This window comes from Triticum urartu, chromosome 7A (assembly GCF_056163025.1).
Source record: "Triticum urartu cultivar PI428250 chromosome 7A, HENAU_Tu73, whole genome shotgun sequence".
Lineage (NCBI taxonomy): Eukaryota > Viridiplantae > Streptophyta > Magnoliopsida > Poales > Poaceae > Triticum > Triticum urartu.
Genome location: NC_141879.1, coordinates 267,218,480 through 267,233,177, shown reverse-complemented (window position 1 = coordinate 267,233,177; position 14,698 = coordinate 267,218,480). Strand labels below are relative to the sequence as shown.

The following is a 14,698-nucleotide window of genomic DNA, read 5'->3' as shown; positions in this document are numbered from 1 at the left end:
CATTGAGAATAATTAACCATAATATTATCTAGGAGTTTAGTAGCATCTCCTAAAGTGATTTCCATAAAAGTGCCTCCCGCAGCCGAATCTAAAAGATTTCTAGAAGCAAAATTCAATCCGGCATAAAAAATTTGTATAATCATCCACAAATCCAAACCATGAGTAGGGCAATTACGTATCATTAATTTCATTCTCTCCCAAGCTTGTGCAACATGTTCATGATCAAGTTGCTTAAAATTCATAATATCGTTTCTAAGAGAGATGATCTTAGCGGGAGGGAAATACTTAGAGATAAAAGTATCTTTGCACTTGTTCCAAGAATCAATACTATTCTTAGGCAAAGACGAAAACCAAGCTTTAGCACGATCTCTAAGCGAAAAAGAAAATAGCTTCAATTTAACGACACATTATCGACATCTTTTTTCTTTTGCATATCACATAAATCAACGAAGCTATTCAGATGAGTAGCGGCATCTTCAATAGGAAGGCCGGCGAATTGATCTTTCATAACAAGATTCAACAAAGCAGTATTAATTTCACAAGATTCAGTATTAGCAAGAGGAGAAATCGGAGTGCTAAGGAAATCATTATTATTGGTATTGGTGAAGTCACACAATTTGGTAGTATCTTGAGCCATCGCGACAAACAAGCAATCCAACACACGAGCAAAAAAAGGCCAACGGGCAAAAAGAGGCAAATAGAGAGGGAGGATAGAGAGAGAGGGCGAATAAAACGGCAATGGTGAAGTGGGGGAGAGGAAAACGAGAGGCAAATGGCAAATAATGTAATGCGAGAGATAGGGATTGTGATGGGTACTTGGTATGTTGACTTTTTGCGTAGACTCCCCAACAACGGCACCAGAAATCCTTCTTGCTACGTCTTGAGCTTGCGTTGGTTTTCCCCGAAGAGGAAGGGATGATGCAGCAGAGTAGCAAGTATTTCCCTCAGTTTTTGAGAACCAAGGTATCAATCCAGTAGGAGGCCACGCTCAAGTCCCTCGTACCTGCACAAAGAGATAGCTACTCGCAACCAATGCGATTAGGGGTTGTCAATCCCTTCACGGTCACTTACGAGAGTGAGATCTGATAGATATAATATTTTTGGTATTTTTGGTATAAAGATGCAAAGTAAAAAGTAAAAGCAAAGTAAAAGGCAAAGCAAGATTAAAGTGGTGGAGATTGATATGATGAGAATAGACCCGGGGGCCATAGGTTTCACTAGTGGCTTCTCTCAAGAGCATAAGTATTCTACGGTGGGTGAACAAATTATGTTGAGCAATTGACAGAATTGAGCATAGTTATGAGAATATCTAGCCATGATCATGTTTATAGGCATCATGTCCGTGACAAGTAGACCGAAACGATTCTGGATCTACTACTATTACTCCACTCATCGACCGCTATCCAGCATGCATCTAGAGTATTAAGTTAAAAACAGAGTAACGCCTTAAGCAAGATGACATGATGTAGAGAGATAAATTCATGCAATATGAAATAAACCCCATCTTGTTATCCTCGATGGCAACGATGCAATACATGCCTTGCTGCCCCTTCTGTCACTGGGAAAGGACACCGCAAGATCGAACCCAAAACTAAGCACTTCTCCCATGGCAAGAACTACCAATCTAGTTGGCCAAACCACATGGATAATTCGAAGAGACTTGCAAAGATAACCAATCATACATAAAAGAATTCAGAGAAGATTCAAATATTATTCATAGATAGACTTGATCATAAACCTACAATTCATCGGTCTCAACAAACACACCGCAAAAAGAAGATTACATCGAATAGATCTCCAGAAGAGAGGGGGAGAACTTTGTATTGAGATTCAAAGAGAAAGAAAAGCCATCTAGCTACTAACTATGGACCCGAAGGTCTGAAGTAAACTACTCACACTTCATCGGAGGGGCTAGGATGATGGAGAAGCCCTCCGTCATGACGGCCCTCTTCCGGCGAAGCTCCGGAACAGGCTCCAAGATGGGATCTCGTGGATACAGAAAGTTGCGGCGGTGGAATTAGGTTTTTCGCTCCTGGTCTGATCGTTTGGGGGTACGTGTGTATATATAGGAGGAAGAAGTACGTCGATGGAGCACCGAGGGGCCCACGAGGCAGGGGGCGTGCCCTAGGGGGGGCGCGCCCCCCACCCTCGTGACCTCCTCTTTGACTCTTTGGAGTAGGGTCCAAGTCTCCTAGATCACGTTTGATGAGAAAATCACGTTCCCGAAGATTTTATTCCGTTTGGACTCTGTTTGATATTCTGTTTCTTCGAAACACTGAAATAGGCAAAAAAAACAGCAATTCTGGGTTGGGGCTCCGGTTAATAGGTTAGTCTTAAAATAATATAAAAATGAAAAATAAAGCTCAATATAGTCCAAAACAATAGATAATATAGCATAGAGCAATCAAAGATTATACATACGTTGGAGACGTATCAGCCGCCTGCCGCCGATGAGTCCCTAAACCGTTTTCTTCCACGAGCAAATCGTCGTGCTACGATGAAAAGAAGAGGGAATCAGTGAATCGCCGTTGTCTCTGAATCGCCGCGCTCCGGATTAATTCTACACCTCCGTCTCTGAATCGCCGTTGCGGCCTTGCTCTACCTCGGCTGAGTCGCCGTCGCCGATGTGCTTTTAAGTCGCCCGGTCTGGCTTTTCCTCGACCCGTCAGTGCCTTTGCCCTTTTCGCTGCTGATCTGTCGCGGGCCCACCTAGCTGCGAGCCGCCTCTCCGAGTCACCACCTCGGCGTTGCGTCTGATTTCGAGTTACCTCAGACTGTCGCTGACCCGCAGTTTGCCTCTGCCTGTTCTACTCCAAGACGCGGCTCCCTGCTTCCGCTGTTGCAGCCTTCCAAATCGCCGCTGCTCCAAGTCGCTCTGAAACACCACAACTATTGAGGCTACCGAGCTGCCCCAGGATTGAGACGCCACATCCACCAGTGGAGCGGCAGTACGAGTCGCCGCGCCCTCAATTCGCCTCGTCTACAAGTTGCCTCACTGTTTCCAAACTGACATGCCTCTGTTCCGAGTCACGTCGTTTCACCTGCAAACAGCCAATTTGGTCCATCATGACCCGCTGCAACTGATTCAGAGCTGCCTCGCCGCAGGTCATCCCGCGCTCTGAGCTGGCACAGCCTCGAGTCGCCTTGCTGCGGGAGTCGCCGCCGTTTCTGTTTGTCTCCTCCGCAATGAGCCATTGTGGCACGTTGAACCGCCCATTGCCGCGCTGCTCACGCGCGCGCCAAGTCACCGATGCCGAGTCATCACCCGTGCCAGGCTCCGCTTCGTTCTGCTTCTGCCGCCTGCCTAAACCACCTCGGCGATGTCTCCTCGTCACCATTGGATAAACCGACGCTGTCCCAGACTGCCTCAAGAGGCCTGGCCGTCCGCCGCAAGCCGGTGTTTCCGCCGTCGCACCGCCGGGTGCCTCCTCTGCTGCGTGTAAACCGCCGATTCAGCCACACCTGTGACCTGGACGATGCGGACGAAGAGGGGTCAAAGCGGACACGACCCGGAGAAGGATACACATTCTGTGGTCGCCTCGACCTTGCTCCGAGTCGCCGGAAGGCATCAGAGTCACCACCTGCCGTCATCTCCGAGTCGTTCCATCGCGCCTCGAACTGCCCGTCTTCATCACGAGTGGCCCTCGCCGAGGGGCCCGGCGCCTCTCCTTCCGCTCCATGGTTGTACGCGCCCGGCCGGACCTGCTCCGGGCCGTGAGCCCCTTGGCCGTGCTACGACGACCCGGGTTCGCTCTGCCACCCGCCATCTTCTTCCGTCGCCTTGAGTTACCCTGCTTCTCCGGGCCTCCGTGTTTCTGAGCCAATCCACGGGCACGGTCGCTATCCTGAGTCGCCGTTGTTGAACTGCCGGGCTGTGACCCGTCGGCGCCCCCGAGCTGCTGCCGCAGTCGACGTCTCCCACGGTCTCTCGGCGCCCTGAGCCACCGCACTTCGGGTCGCAACCCGCCTCCGCGTTGCCCTCCTCTGCCATGGGCCTCCCGGGCCTGCCTCAAATCGCCGAGCCGTCGCCGCGGGCCGCCTTCGCTGTACGCCGCCTCCGAGCTGCTGCTTTGAGCCGCCGCCCTTGCTGCGTGCTGCCGCCACAACTCCTCGAGCCGGACCGCGACCCGCCAGAGGCATGCTCGACCGGAGCCGCTACGGCCTCCCCTTGCTTCTGGGCCAGTCCACCTCTACGCCGTGGCTCGCCGCGGCCATGTCGATGAGCTGTCGTCCTGGTGTTAAACCGCCGCCGGGTCAAGTTGACCCGGCCTCACCGCCGCCCCTACAGTCGCCAAGTGACCCGCCGCCGGGTCAAGTTGTTTTTTCAGTAAAGGAAAGGCAGAAGCAGATCAATCAAAGAAACGACCGACTTGGGAGTTTTTCTGGTCCACTTGATAAAGTCTCATATCAATTGGAGTGTGTGGATATCACTCTTGCGTAAGGACCGAGACCATGGACCATGTCCCGAAAGCATACAAGGATCAATTGTATTGAAAAAGTTATCTACGGATGGCACTTGTGGGTCATCGATTATCCAAACAAATCAAGTGATGTCCATCCAAATTTATTTTATTGACACATATTGTTTTTATCAAAGAATAATTACTCTGGTCTATAATGTTTTCCACAAGACCATTATTTATTACAAAAATGGTGTCGTGTAAGGGGTGCGCGCCAACATCACGTTTGCACTAGTGCTTGTTCATGCCGTGATGCTCGATGGACACATACCTTCACCGTCGTGATGATCAATTCCGCGGTGGATAATTTCTGGCCTAACATATTAGGTGAAATCCATTTAGTATATTTTTATATTGTATATTGCTTTCTTTAAAAGAGCAATTACTCCGGCTTGCAAAGTTATCTAATGCGGGACCCTAAACCGCCATATTGGAGCAAATTTAAAGGCCGTCGGAAAATTTCCAGCTTAAAAAGAAGGATTCTGGTTTAAAATCCTGTTCAAGGGAAAGCTGTCTCCCACAAAGCTTTGAAGCTCTCAGTATCCGGTTTAATAATTTCCGGTTCAAAAGAATAATCTCTCGCAAGTTCGAGTTCTTTGGAAAAATTAAAGGGACCAAAGAGAGTCTGTTGCAAAAGCACAGCTCAAACATAGGTGCCCCTTGAGCACAGCTCACAATAATCACTTGGGGGCTCGGTCGTATTCGAACCATAACTACACCTCTTGATCGGCGTAAGGCCACCAGGGAAATCACTTGAGGGCCAAAGAGAGTGTTGCAAATGCACAACTCAAACATAGGCACCCACTGAGAACAGCTCAAAATATTGCTTGGGGTCTCTTTACTTCTCAAAGAACAAAGAGTCTACACTTGTAATAGGCTATCAAGCCAGGCTTGGAAGCCAGGTGTATTCACCTAAAACCCCGGGTTATCCTGCCTTTTTAAGTAAGCCACTCCGTCCAGGTAAACCTAGTATGACCCGCCGAACGTTTGACAAGTCAATCTCACAGGCCCTGAACTTGTCAAAGTTAAAACGACCATTGGTTAATGATTGAGGTCCATCTTAAAAGGCTTTGTGAAATGGTTTAACTCAGTGGCCTGGCAGCCCATGAAAAGCCTTGATTTTGGCCCTGGCAGCCCATGAAAAGCCTCGCATGTTCTTTTTATGCTTTTATTTGCCAAGTTTTTTCTCCTTTGATGAGGTTTATACTATTTTATGATAAACCGGCGTTTATTAACCCGGCCTGGCTTTCAACTATAAGTCGCCAGTATGATGATAAATTATACAGTGTTTATTAACCCGGACTGGCTTGGGATTATAAGTTGCCAGTATATATTTGGATTGCGCCATTGGAATCATGCGCTCACAAATCATTGGATTATATTATTCAAATCTTCAAATAGCCAACATGGCTGGATTTTATTATGGTTATCAGTAACCAGTATTATGATTAAGGTTTTCGAAGTCGCTTTAGTGCAATGGCTATTATATTATCAATGGATATGATTTATTCTACAATTGAAGGAATAGTCCCGAGTCGCTGCAGGCTTATGACCCGGCACTTGGGGGCTACATTATTTAAGTTGAGATTATATCAAATATGCAAGTCTCATGTCGTTGCAAGCATGCACCATGATACTTGGGGGCTAATGCAAAGTCATTTTTTGGCCTTATTGAAGACCTGACTCATCACATCATAATGAGACGGCCTTTGGGGGCTACTAATTGCTCCTATCAATGATTCAACGTACACAAGTATTAATCCATTATATGCAAGGGTCCACTGCTCAGTTGGTAAAGCACAAAGCTCTTAACCTTGTGGACGTGGGTTCAAGCCCCATGGTGGAGTTACATCATATGACGTTATTTTCAATGAAGCATGATTATATTTATAAAGTCCCTGCTCATTATTGCATAATGACCCGGCCCTTGGGGGCTACACTAGTTGAAGTTTTTATGAGCATAAGGCAATTACAAGTCCCAGGTTGCTACAAGCATGACAACCCGGCACTTGGGGGCTACATAATATGGAGTATTCAGTTTTTACTAAGTGACTGGGATGAACAACATGGATTTCTTCTTAAGTGGTAGTATTTATATTGAAGCAAGTCTTAAGCCATCACTTTGTTCTGCTCAAGACTTGGGGGCTACAGGTAATATGGATATAAGGGAGAAAAATCTTCAAATTCTTAGTTTTAAATAAACCAGATTGACCCGGTGTCTGCAACAATCATAATCCGGTGTCATCAATAATCATGAACCGGCGTTGGCAACAATCATAACCTAGAATTATCAGTTTTATAACCGGCGATTTTGGAAGTCATAGCTCGGCAAATTCTACAGTTTTAAACCGACTGGATATCAGTTGAATATTTCAAAGACCAACATTTTGGTCAAGTTAGAGCATTGAAGGCCGACTCAAATGGATTCTTTATTTACAATATTTATTCTACAAGAAAATTGATTATGAAGCTGGTCTATTAACCCGGATTTTCTAGAAGAAGGAAATGACAAGGACTTAAGGATGATCAGGTGCCAGTTTACAAGAATTCTTAACCCGGAGCACAACCTATGACAAATTTGTTCTTGTGTTTATTTTGCAGCATAAGTTTACCATGGATAAATCCAAGATGAACTTGGGGGCTAATGTCAGGGATATACCCCGCGTGTAACCCGGCCGGAAGTATAACCCGGCCGGACTTGGCGATTCACCGGCGACCCGCACTGACCAGACGGTTTACAAGCAACCTGACTGAACATTATGACTCACTGGTAACTCGGCGGGCGGGACAGACGGATGACAAGGCCCATGGCCCAGAAAGTCGGCTCATGTTATGGTGGGCAGGTTTAAGAGGAAAGGCGTGAGGAATATTTATCTTACAAGTAGTTAAGACCTGGACTTGTATCTGGTTTGTATTAGAAGGTAGACTAGTCCTAATCCTAATAGGACTCCACCTGTAACCCGCCCCTCTAACTTATATAAGGAGGGGCAGGGCTCCCCAAGAGGGACAAGCGACAAGAAACAATCTCTAGGGCCGGACACAAAAGGGGAAGCCAGCTTATGCGGCGACTCTCTCGTGATGATAATGAGATCTAGCCCCAAACAACATGTAGGGCTATTACCGGATGATGTTTCCCGGGGCCCGAAGCTGTCTAAATCCTTGTCTTGTGTTGTGTCTCTCGATTCCGTTCAACCCCTCTCAAGCTACTACAAAGATGCGTTGGCCTCACGACTAAGTCCTCACACTAGGACATCTTCCGTGACAATTCCACGACAGTTGGTGAGACAACCATGTGATGACACGTTGATAGAGATCAAGATGATGGAGATCATGGAACCATGCCGGTGACGATAGAGATCATGACGGTACTTTGGAGATGGAGATCAAAGGCACAAGATTATCATGGCCATATCATTTTACATATTTGATTGCATGTGATGTTTATCCTTTATGCATCTTATTTAGCTTAGTTCGGCGGTAGCATTATAAGATGATCTCTCACTAAATTTCAAGGTATAAGTGTTCTCCCTGAGTATGCACCGTTGCGACAGTTCATCATGTCGAGACACCACGTGATGATCGGGTGTGATAAGCTCTACATTCACATACAACGGGTGCAAGCCAGTTTTGCGCACGCGGAATACTCGGGTTAAACTTGCCGAGCCTAGCATATGCAGATATGGCCTCGGAACACTGGAGACCGAAAGGTCGAGCATGAATCATATAGTAGATATGATCAACATAATGATGTTCACCATTGAAAACTACTCCATCTCACGTGATGATCAGACATGGTTTAGTTGATTTGGATCATGTTATCATTTAGATGACTAGAGGGATGCCTATCTAAGTGGGAGTTCTTAAGTAATATGATTAATTGAACTTTAATTTATCATGAACTTAGTCCTCATAGTATTTGCATAACTATGTTGTAGATCAATAGCTCATGATGTAGCTCCCGTTTTTTTATATATGTTCCTAGAGAAAAACTATGTTGAAAGATGATAGTAGCAATGATGCGGACTAGGTCTGCGATCTGAGGATTATCCTCATTGCTGCACAGAAGAATTATGTCCTTGATGCACCGCTAGGTGACAGACCTATTGCAGGAGCAGATGTAGACGTTATGAACGTTTGACAAGCTCGGTATGATGACTACTTGATAGTTTAGTGCACCATGATTTACGGCTTAGAACCGGGACTTCAAAAATGTTTTGAATGCCACAGAGCATATAAGATGTTCCAAGAGTTGAAATTGGTATCTCATACTCATGCTCGTGTCAAGAGGTATGAGACCTCTGACAGTACTTTGCCTACAAGATGGAGGAGAATAGCTCAACGAGTGAGCATGTGCTCAGAATGTCTGAGTACTACAATCACTTGAATCAAGTGGGAGTTAATCTTCTCGATAAGATAGTGATTGACAGAGTTCTCTAGTCACTATCACCAAGTTACTAGAACTTTGTGATGAACTATAATATGCAAGGGATAATGGAAATGATTCCCAAAGCTCTTTGCGATGCTGAAATCGGCGAAGGTAGAAATCAAGAAAAAGCATCAAGTGTTGATGGTTGATGGTTGACAAGACCACTAGTTTAAAGTAAAAGGGCAAGGGAAATAAAGGGAACTTCAAGAAGAATGGCAAGAAAGTTTCCACTCCCATGAAGAAGCCCAAAGCTAGACCCAAGACTGAAACTGAGTGCTCCTACTGCAAAGAAAATTGTCACTGGAAGTGGAACTGCCTTAGATACTTGGCGGATAAGAAGGATGGCAAAGCGAACAAAGGTATATTTGATACACATGTTATTGATGTGTGCTTTACTAGTGTTTATAGCAAACCCCTCGGTATTTGATACTAGTTCAATTGCTAAGAGTAGTAACTCGAAACGGGAGTTGCAAAATAAACAAAGACTAGTTGAGGACGAGGTAACGATATGTGTTGGAAATGATTCCAAGGTTGATAAGATCACCATCACACACTCCCTTTACCGTCGGGATTAGTGTGGAACCTAAAAATAAATGTTATTTGGTGTTTGTGTTGAGCATAATATGATTGGATCATGTTTATTGCAATACGGTTATTCATTTAAATCAAAGAATAATTGTTATTCTGTTTACATGAATAAAACCTTCTGTGGTCATACACCCAATGGTGAATGGTTTATGAAATCTCGATTGTAGTGATACACATATTCCTAATACTGAAGCCAAAAGATGCAAAGTTAATAATGATAGTGCAACCTATTTGTGGCACTGCCGTTTAGGTCATATTGGTGTAAAGCGCATGAAGAAACTTCATGCTGATGGACTTTTGGAATCACTTGATTATGACTCACTTGATGCTTGCGAACCATGCCTCATGGGCAAGATGACTAAGACTCCGTTCTCCGGAACAATGGAGCGAGCAACTGACTTATTGGAAATAATACATACTGATGTATGCGATCCGATAAGTGTTGAGGCTCACGGCGGGTATCATTATTTTCTGACCTTCACACATGATTTGAGCAGATATGGGTATATCTACTTAATGAAACATAAGTCTGAAACATTTGAAAAGTTCAAAGAATTTTAGAGTGAAGTGGAAAATTGTCGTAACAACAAAATAAAGTTTCTACGATCTGATCGCGGAGGCAAATATTTGAGTTACGAGTTTGGTTTTCATTTGAAACAATGTGGAATAGTTTCGCAACTCACGCCACCTGGAACACCACAACATAATGGTGTGTCCGAACATTGTAATCATACTTTATTGGATAAGGTGCGATCTATGATGTCTCTTACCGATTTACCATTATCGTTTTGGGGTTATGCATTAGAGACAGTTGCATTCACATTAAATAGGGCACCATCTAAATCCGTTGAGATGACACCGTATGAACTATGGTTTGGCAAGAAACCAAAGCTGTCATTTCTTAAAGTTTGAGGTTGCGATGCTGATAACCCACAAGTATAGGGGATCGCAACAACTTTCGAGGGTAGAGTATTCAACCCAAATTTATTGATTCGACACAAGGGGAGCCAAAGAATATTCTCAAGTATTAGCAGCTGAGTTGTCAATTCAACCACACCTAGAAACTTAGTATCTGCGGCAAAGTGTTTAGTAGAAAAGTAATATGATAGTGATGGTAACGGTAACAAAAGAGTAATGAAAGCAAAGTAATATTTTTGGTATTATGTAGTGATTGTAACAATAGCAACGGGAAAGTAAATAAGCGTAAACCAGTATATGGAAAGCTCGTAGGCATTGGATCAGTGATGGATAATTATGCCGGATGTGGTTCATCATGTAACAGTCATAACATAGGGTGACACAGAACTAGCTCCAATTCATCAATGTAATGTAGGCATGTATTCCGAATATAGTCATACGTGCTTATGGAAAAGAACTTGCATGACATCTTTTGTCCTACCCTCCCGTGGCAGCGGGGTCCTAATGGAAACTAAGGGATATTAAGGCCTCCTTTTAATAGAGAACCGGAACAAAGCATTAGCACATAGTGAATACATGAACTCCTCAAACTACGGTCATCACCGGTAAGTATCCCGATTATTGTCACTTCGGGTTTAACGGATCATAACTCATAATAGGTGACTATAGACTTGCAAGATAGGATCAAGAACTCTCATATATTGATGAAAACATAATAGGTTCAGATCTGAAATCATGGCACTCGGGCCCTAGTGATAAGCATTAAGCATAGCAAAGTCATAGCAACATCAATCTCAGAACATAGTGGATACTAGGGATCAAACCCTAACAAAACTAACTCGATTACATGATAAATCTCATCCAACCCATCACCGTCCAGCAAGCCTATGATGGAATTACTCACGCACGGCGGTGAGCATCATGAAATTGGTGATGGAGGATGGTTGATGATGACGACAGCGACGAATCCCCCTCTCCAGAGCCCCGAACGGACTCCAGATCAGCCCTCCCGAGAGGTTTTAGGGCTTGGCGGCGGCTCCGTATCGTAAAACGCGATGAAATCTTCTCTCTTGTTTCTTTTCTCCCTGAAAGCAGATATATAGAGTTGGAGTTGGAGTCGGGAGGTCTCCAGGGGGCCCACGAGGTAGGGGCGCGCCCTAGGGGGGGCGCCCCCCACCCTCGTGGACAGGGTGTGGGCCCCTGGTCTTCATCTTTGGCGAGGATTTTTTATTATTTATTGTAAGATATTCCGTGGAGTTTCAGGTCATTCCGAGAACTTTTGTTTTCTGCACATAAAACAACATCATGGCAGTTCTGCTGAAAACAGCGTCAGTCCGGGTTAGTTCCATTCAAATCATACAAGTTAGAGTCCAAAACAAGGGCAAAAGTGTTTGGAAAAGTAGATACGACTGAGACATATCAACTCCCCCAAGCTTAAACCCTTGCTTGTCCTCAAGCAATTCAGTTGACAAACTAAAAGAAATAAAGAAAAACTTTTACAAACTCTGTTTGCTCTTGTTGTTGTAAATATGTCAAGCTAGCATTCAAGTTTTCAGCAAAGATTATAACTAACCATATTTGCAATAATTCTCAGGTCTCATGATTACCCATATCAATAGCATAATCAACTAGCAAGCCATAATAATAAATCTCGGATGACAACACTATCTCAAAACAATCATAATATGATATAACAAGATGGTATCTCGCTAGCCCTTTCTGAGACTGCAAAACGTAAATGCAGAGCACCTTTAAAAATCAAGGACCGACTAGACATTGTAATTCATGGTAAAAGAGATCCAATCATAGTCACACCCAATGTAAACTAACAATAATGAATGCAAATGACAGCAGTGCTCTCCAACTGGTGCTTTTTAATAAGAGGATGATGACTCAGCATAAAAGTAAATAGATAGGCCCTTCGCAGAGGGAAGCGGGGATTTATAGAGGTTCCAGAGCTCGGTTTTGAAATAGAGGTGAATAATATTTTGGGCGGTATACTTTCATTGTCAACATAACAACCAAGAGATGGCGATATATTCCATGCTACACACATTATATGCGGTTCCCAAACAGAATGGTAAAGTTTATTCTCCCCCTCCACCAACAAACATCAATCCATGGCTTGCTCGAAACAACGAGTGCCTCCAACTAACAAAAGTCCCAGTGGGAGTTTTGTTTTGCAATTATTTTGATTTAGTTTGCATAAAGCATGGGACTGGGCATCCCGGTCACCAGCCATTTTCTCGTGAGTGAGGAGCGGAGTCCAGTCCTCTTGAGAATAACCCGCCTAGCATGGAAGATACAAATAGCCCTAGTTGATACATGAGCTATTCGAGCATACAAAACAGGATGATTATTTGAAGGCTTAGAGTTTGGCACATACAAATTTACTTGGAACGGCAGGTAGATACCGCATATAGGAAGGTATAGTGGACTCATCTGGAATAACTTTGGGGTTTAAGGGATTGGATGCACAAGCAGTATTCCCGCTTAGTACAGGTGAAGGCTAGCAAAAGACTGGGAAGCAACCAACTAGAGAGCGACAACAGCCATGTACATGCATTAAAATTAATAAACATTGGATGCAAGCATGAGTAGGATATAATCCACCATGAACATAAATATCGTGAAGGCTATGTTGATTTGTTTCAACTACATGCGTGAACATGTGCCAAGTCAAGTCACTTAAATCATTCAAAGGAGGATACCACCCCATCATACCACATCATAACCATCTCAATAGCATGTTGGCACACAAGGTAAACCATTATAACTCATAGCTAATCAAGCATGGCACAAGCAACTATGATCTCTAATTGTCATTGCAAACATGTTTATTCATAACAAGCTGAATCAAGAACGATGAACTCATCATATTTACAAAAACAAAAGAGGCCGAGTTCATACCAGCTTTTCTCATCTCAGTCAGTCAATCATATATCATCATAATTGCCTTTTACTTGCACGACCGAACGATGTGAATAATAATAAGAGTGCACGTGCATTGGACTAAGCTGGAATCTGCGAGCATTCAATAAATAGGAGAAGACAAAGCAATATGGGCTCTTGGTTAAATCAACAATAAAGCATATAAGATCCACTTCAACAATTTCATCATGGTCTTCTCCTACTGACCCCCAAAGAAAAGAAAAGAAATAAAACTATTTACACGAGAAAGCTCCCAACAAGCAAAAGAAGAACAGGAATTATTTTTGGGTTTTCTTTTTAATTATTACTACAGCGAGAAAAGTAAACTACTACTAATTTTTTTGGTTTTTCTTAAGGTTTATCAAACACACAAGAAGAAAGCATAAAAGGAAATAAACTAGCATGGATGATACAATGAAAAAGTATGAGCACCGACATCTAGCAATGAGTGTGTGAACATAAATGTAATGTCGGTGGGAAATACGTACTCCCCCAAGCTTAGGCTTTTGGCCTAAGTTGGTCTATGGCCACGGCTGGCCTGGCGGATATCCATAATAATAGTTGTTGGGGTCGTACTGTGATGAGGAAGAAGAAGGCTCAGATTGCCACTGGCTGACAATCATCTTCGGATCCCACTGGTAATTAGACTATCGTGAAGGATCAAATTGTGGTTCTGGCTCTGGCTCCTCGGCTGGTGCAGGGTTCCGGTAGGCGTGGATAGCCGTCAACGGAACAAGGTACGTGCCTACAGTCAAATCAAACAAAGAAGGAGCAGGCAAGGTAATAGTCTCAGGATGATGTTTATTAAAGAATAATTGATATTTAAGCTCTCCTTCCCTATTCTTAACAATGAAATCATGTGCCGCCATACTTTTATAATCTAGATAAACACGGGGCAGCACTTTTTCTTCCTTCTTAGCATGCCTAATAGGTATGTTAAAATGTGCAGCGAGGCGTGAAGCATAAATACCTCCAAAGATGGGACCCTTAGTACGGTTCATACTTAACTGTCTAGCAATAATGCCACCCATACTAAAAGAGTTATCACTGTATAAGCCGTGATGCAAAATGATAATATCAGGGATACTCAGGTTTCCACAGTTTCCATGACCAATTAAGCAATGACTAGCAAATAATGCAAAGTAGCGTAAAACAGGAAAATGTATGCTAGTGATTTGTGCATCGGAAACCTTCCTTGTTTCCCCTACAGTGATAGTGTCAATGAATCCCTCCACATCATCATGATGTGGTTCTTCTGTCTTGCCCCCAAAAGGGACTAAACAAATCCGACAGAAATCATAAAGTGACATCTCCTTATGCTCATCATATAAATGAAATTCCACCGTAGGTGGTGAGTTCTTAGAATGAAAATGAA

General features: G+C 43.8%; 1 long non-coding RNA gene across 1 annotated transcript; it reads right to left on the bottom strand.

Moving 5' to 3' along the window:
- Positions 1-1,691: 1,691 nt before the first annotated feature.
- LOC125524517 (uncharacterized) lies at positions 1,692-4,751 on the bottom strand. Its single transcript, XR_015611692.1, has 2 exons — positions 2,422-4,751; positions 1,692-2,275 (listed from the first exon to the last, which is right to left on the bottom strand). It is a non-coding gene; the product is annotated as an uncharacterized LOC125524517 (long non-coding RNA).
- Positions 4,752-14,698: the final 9,947 nt, after the last annotated feature.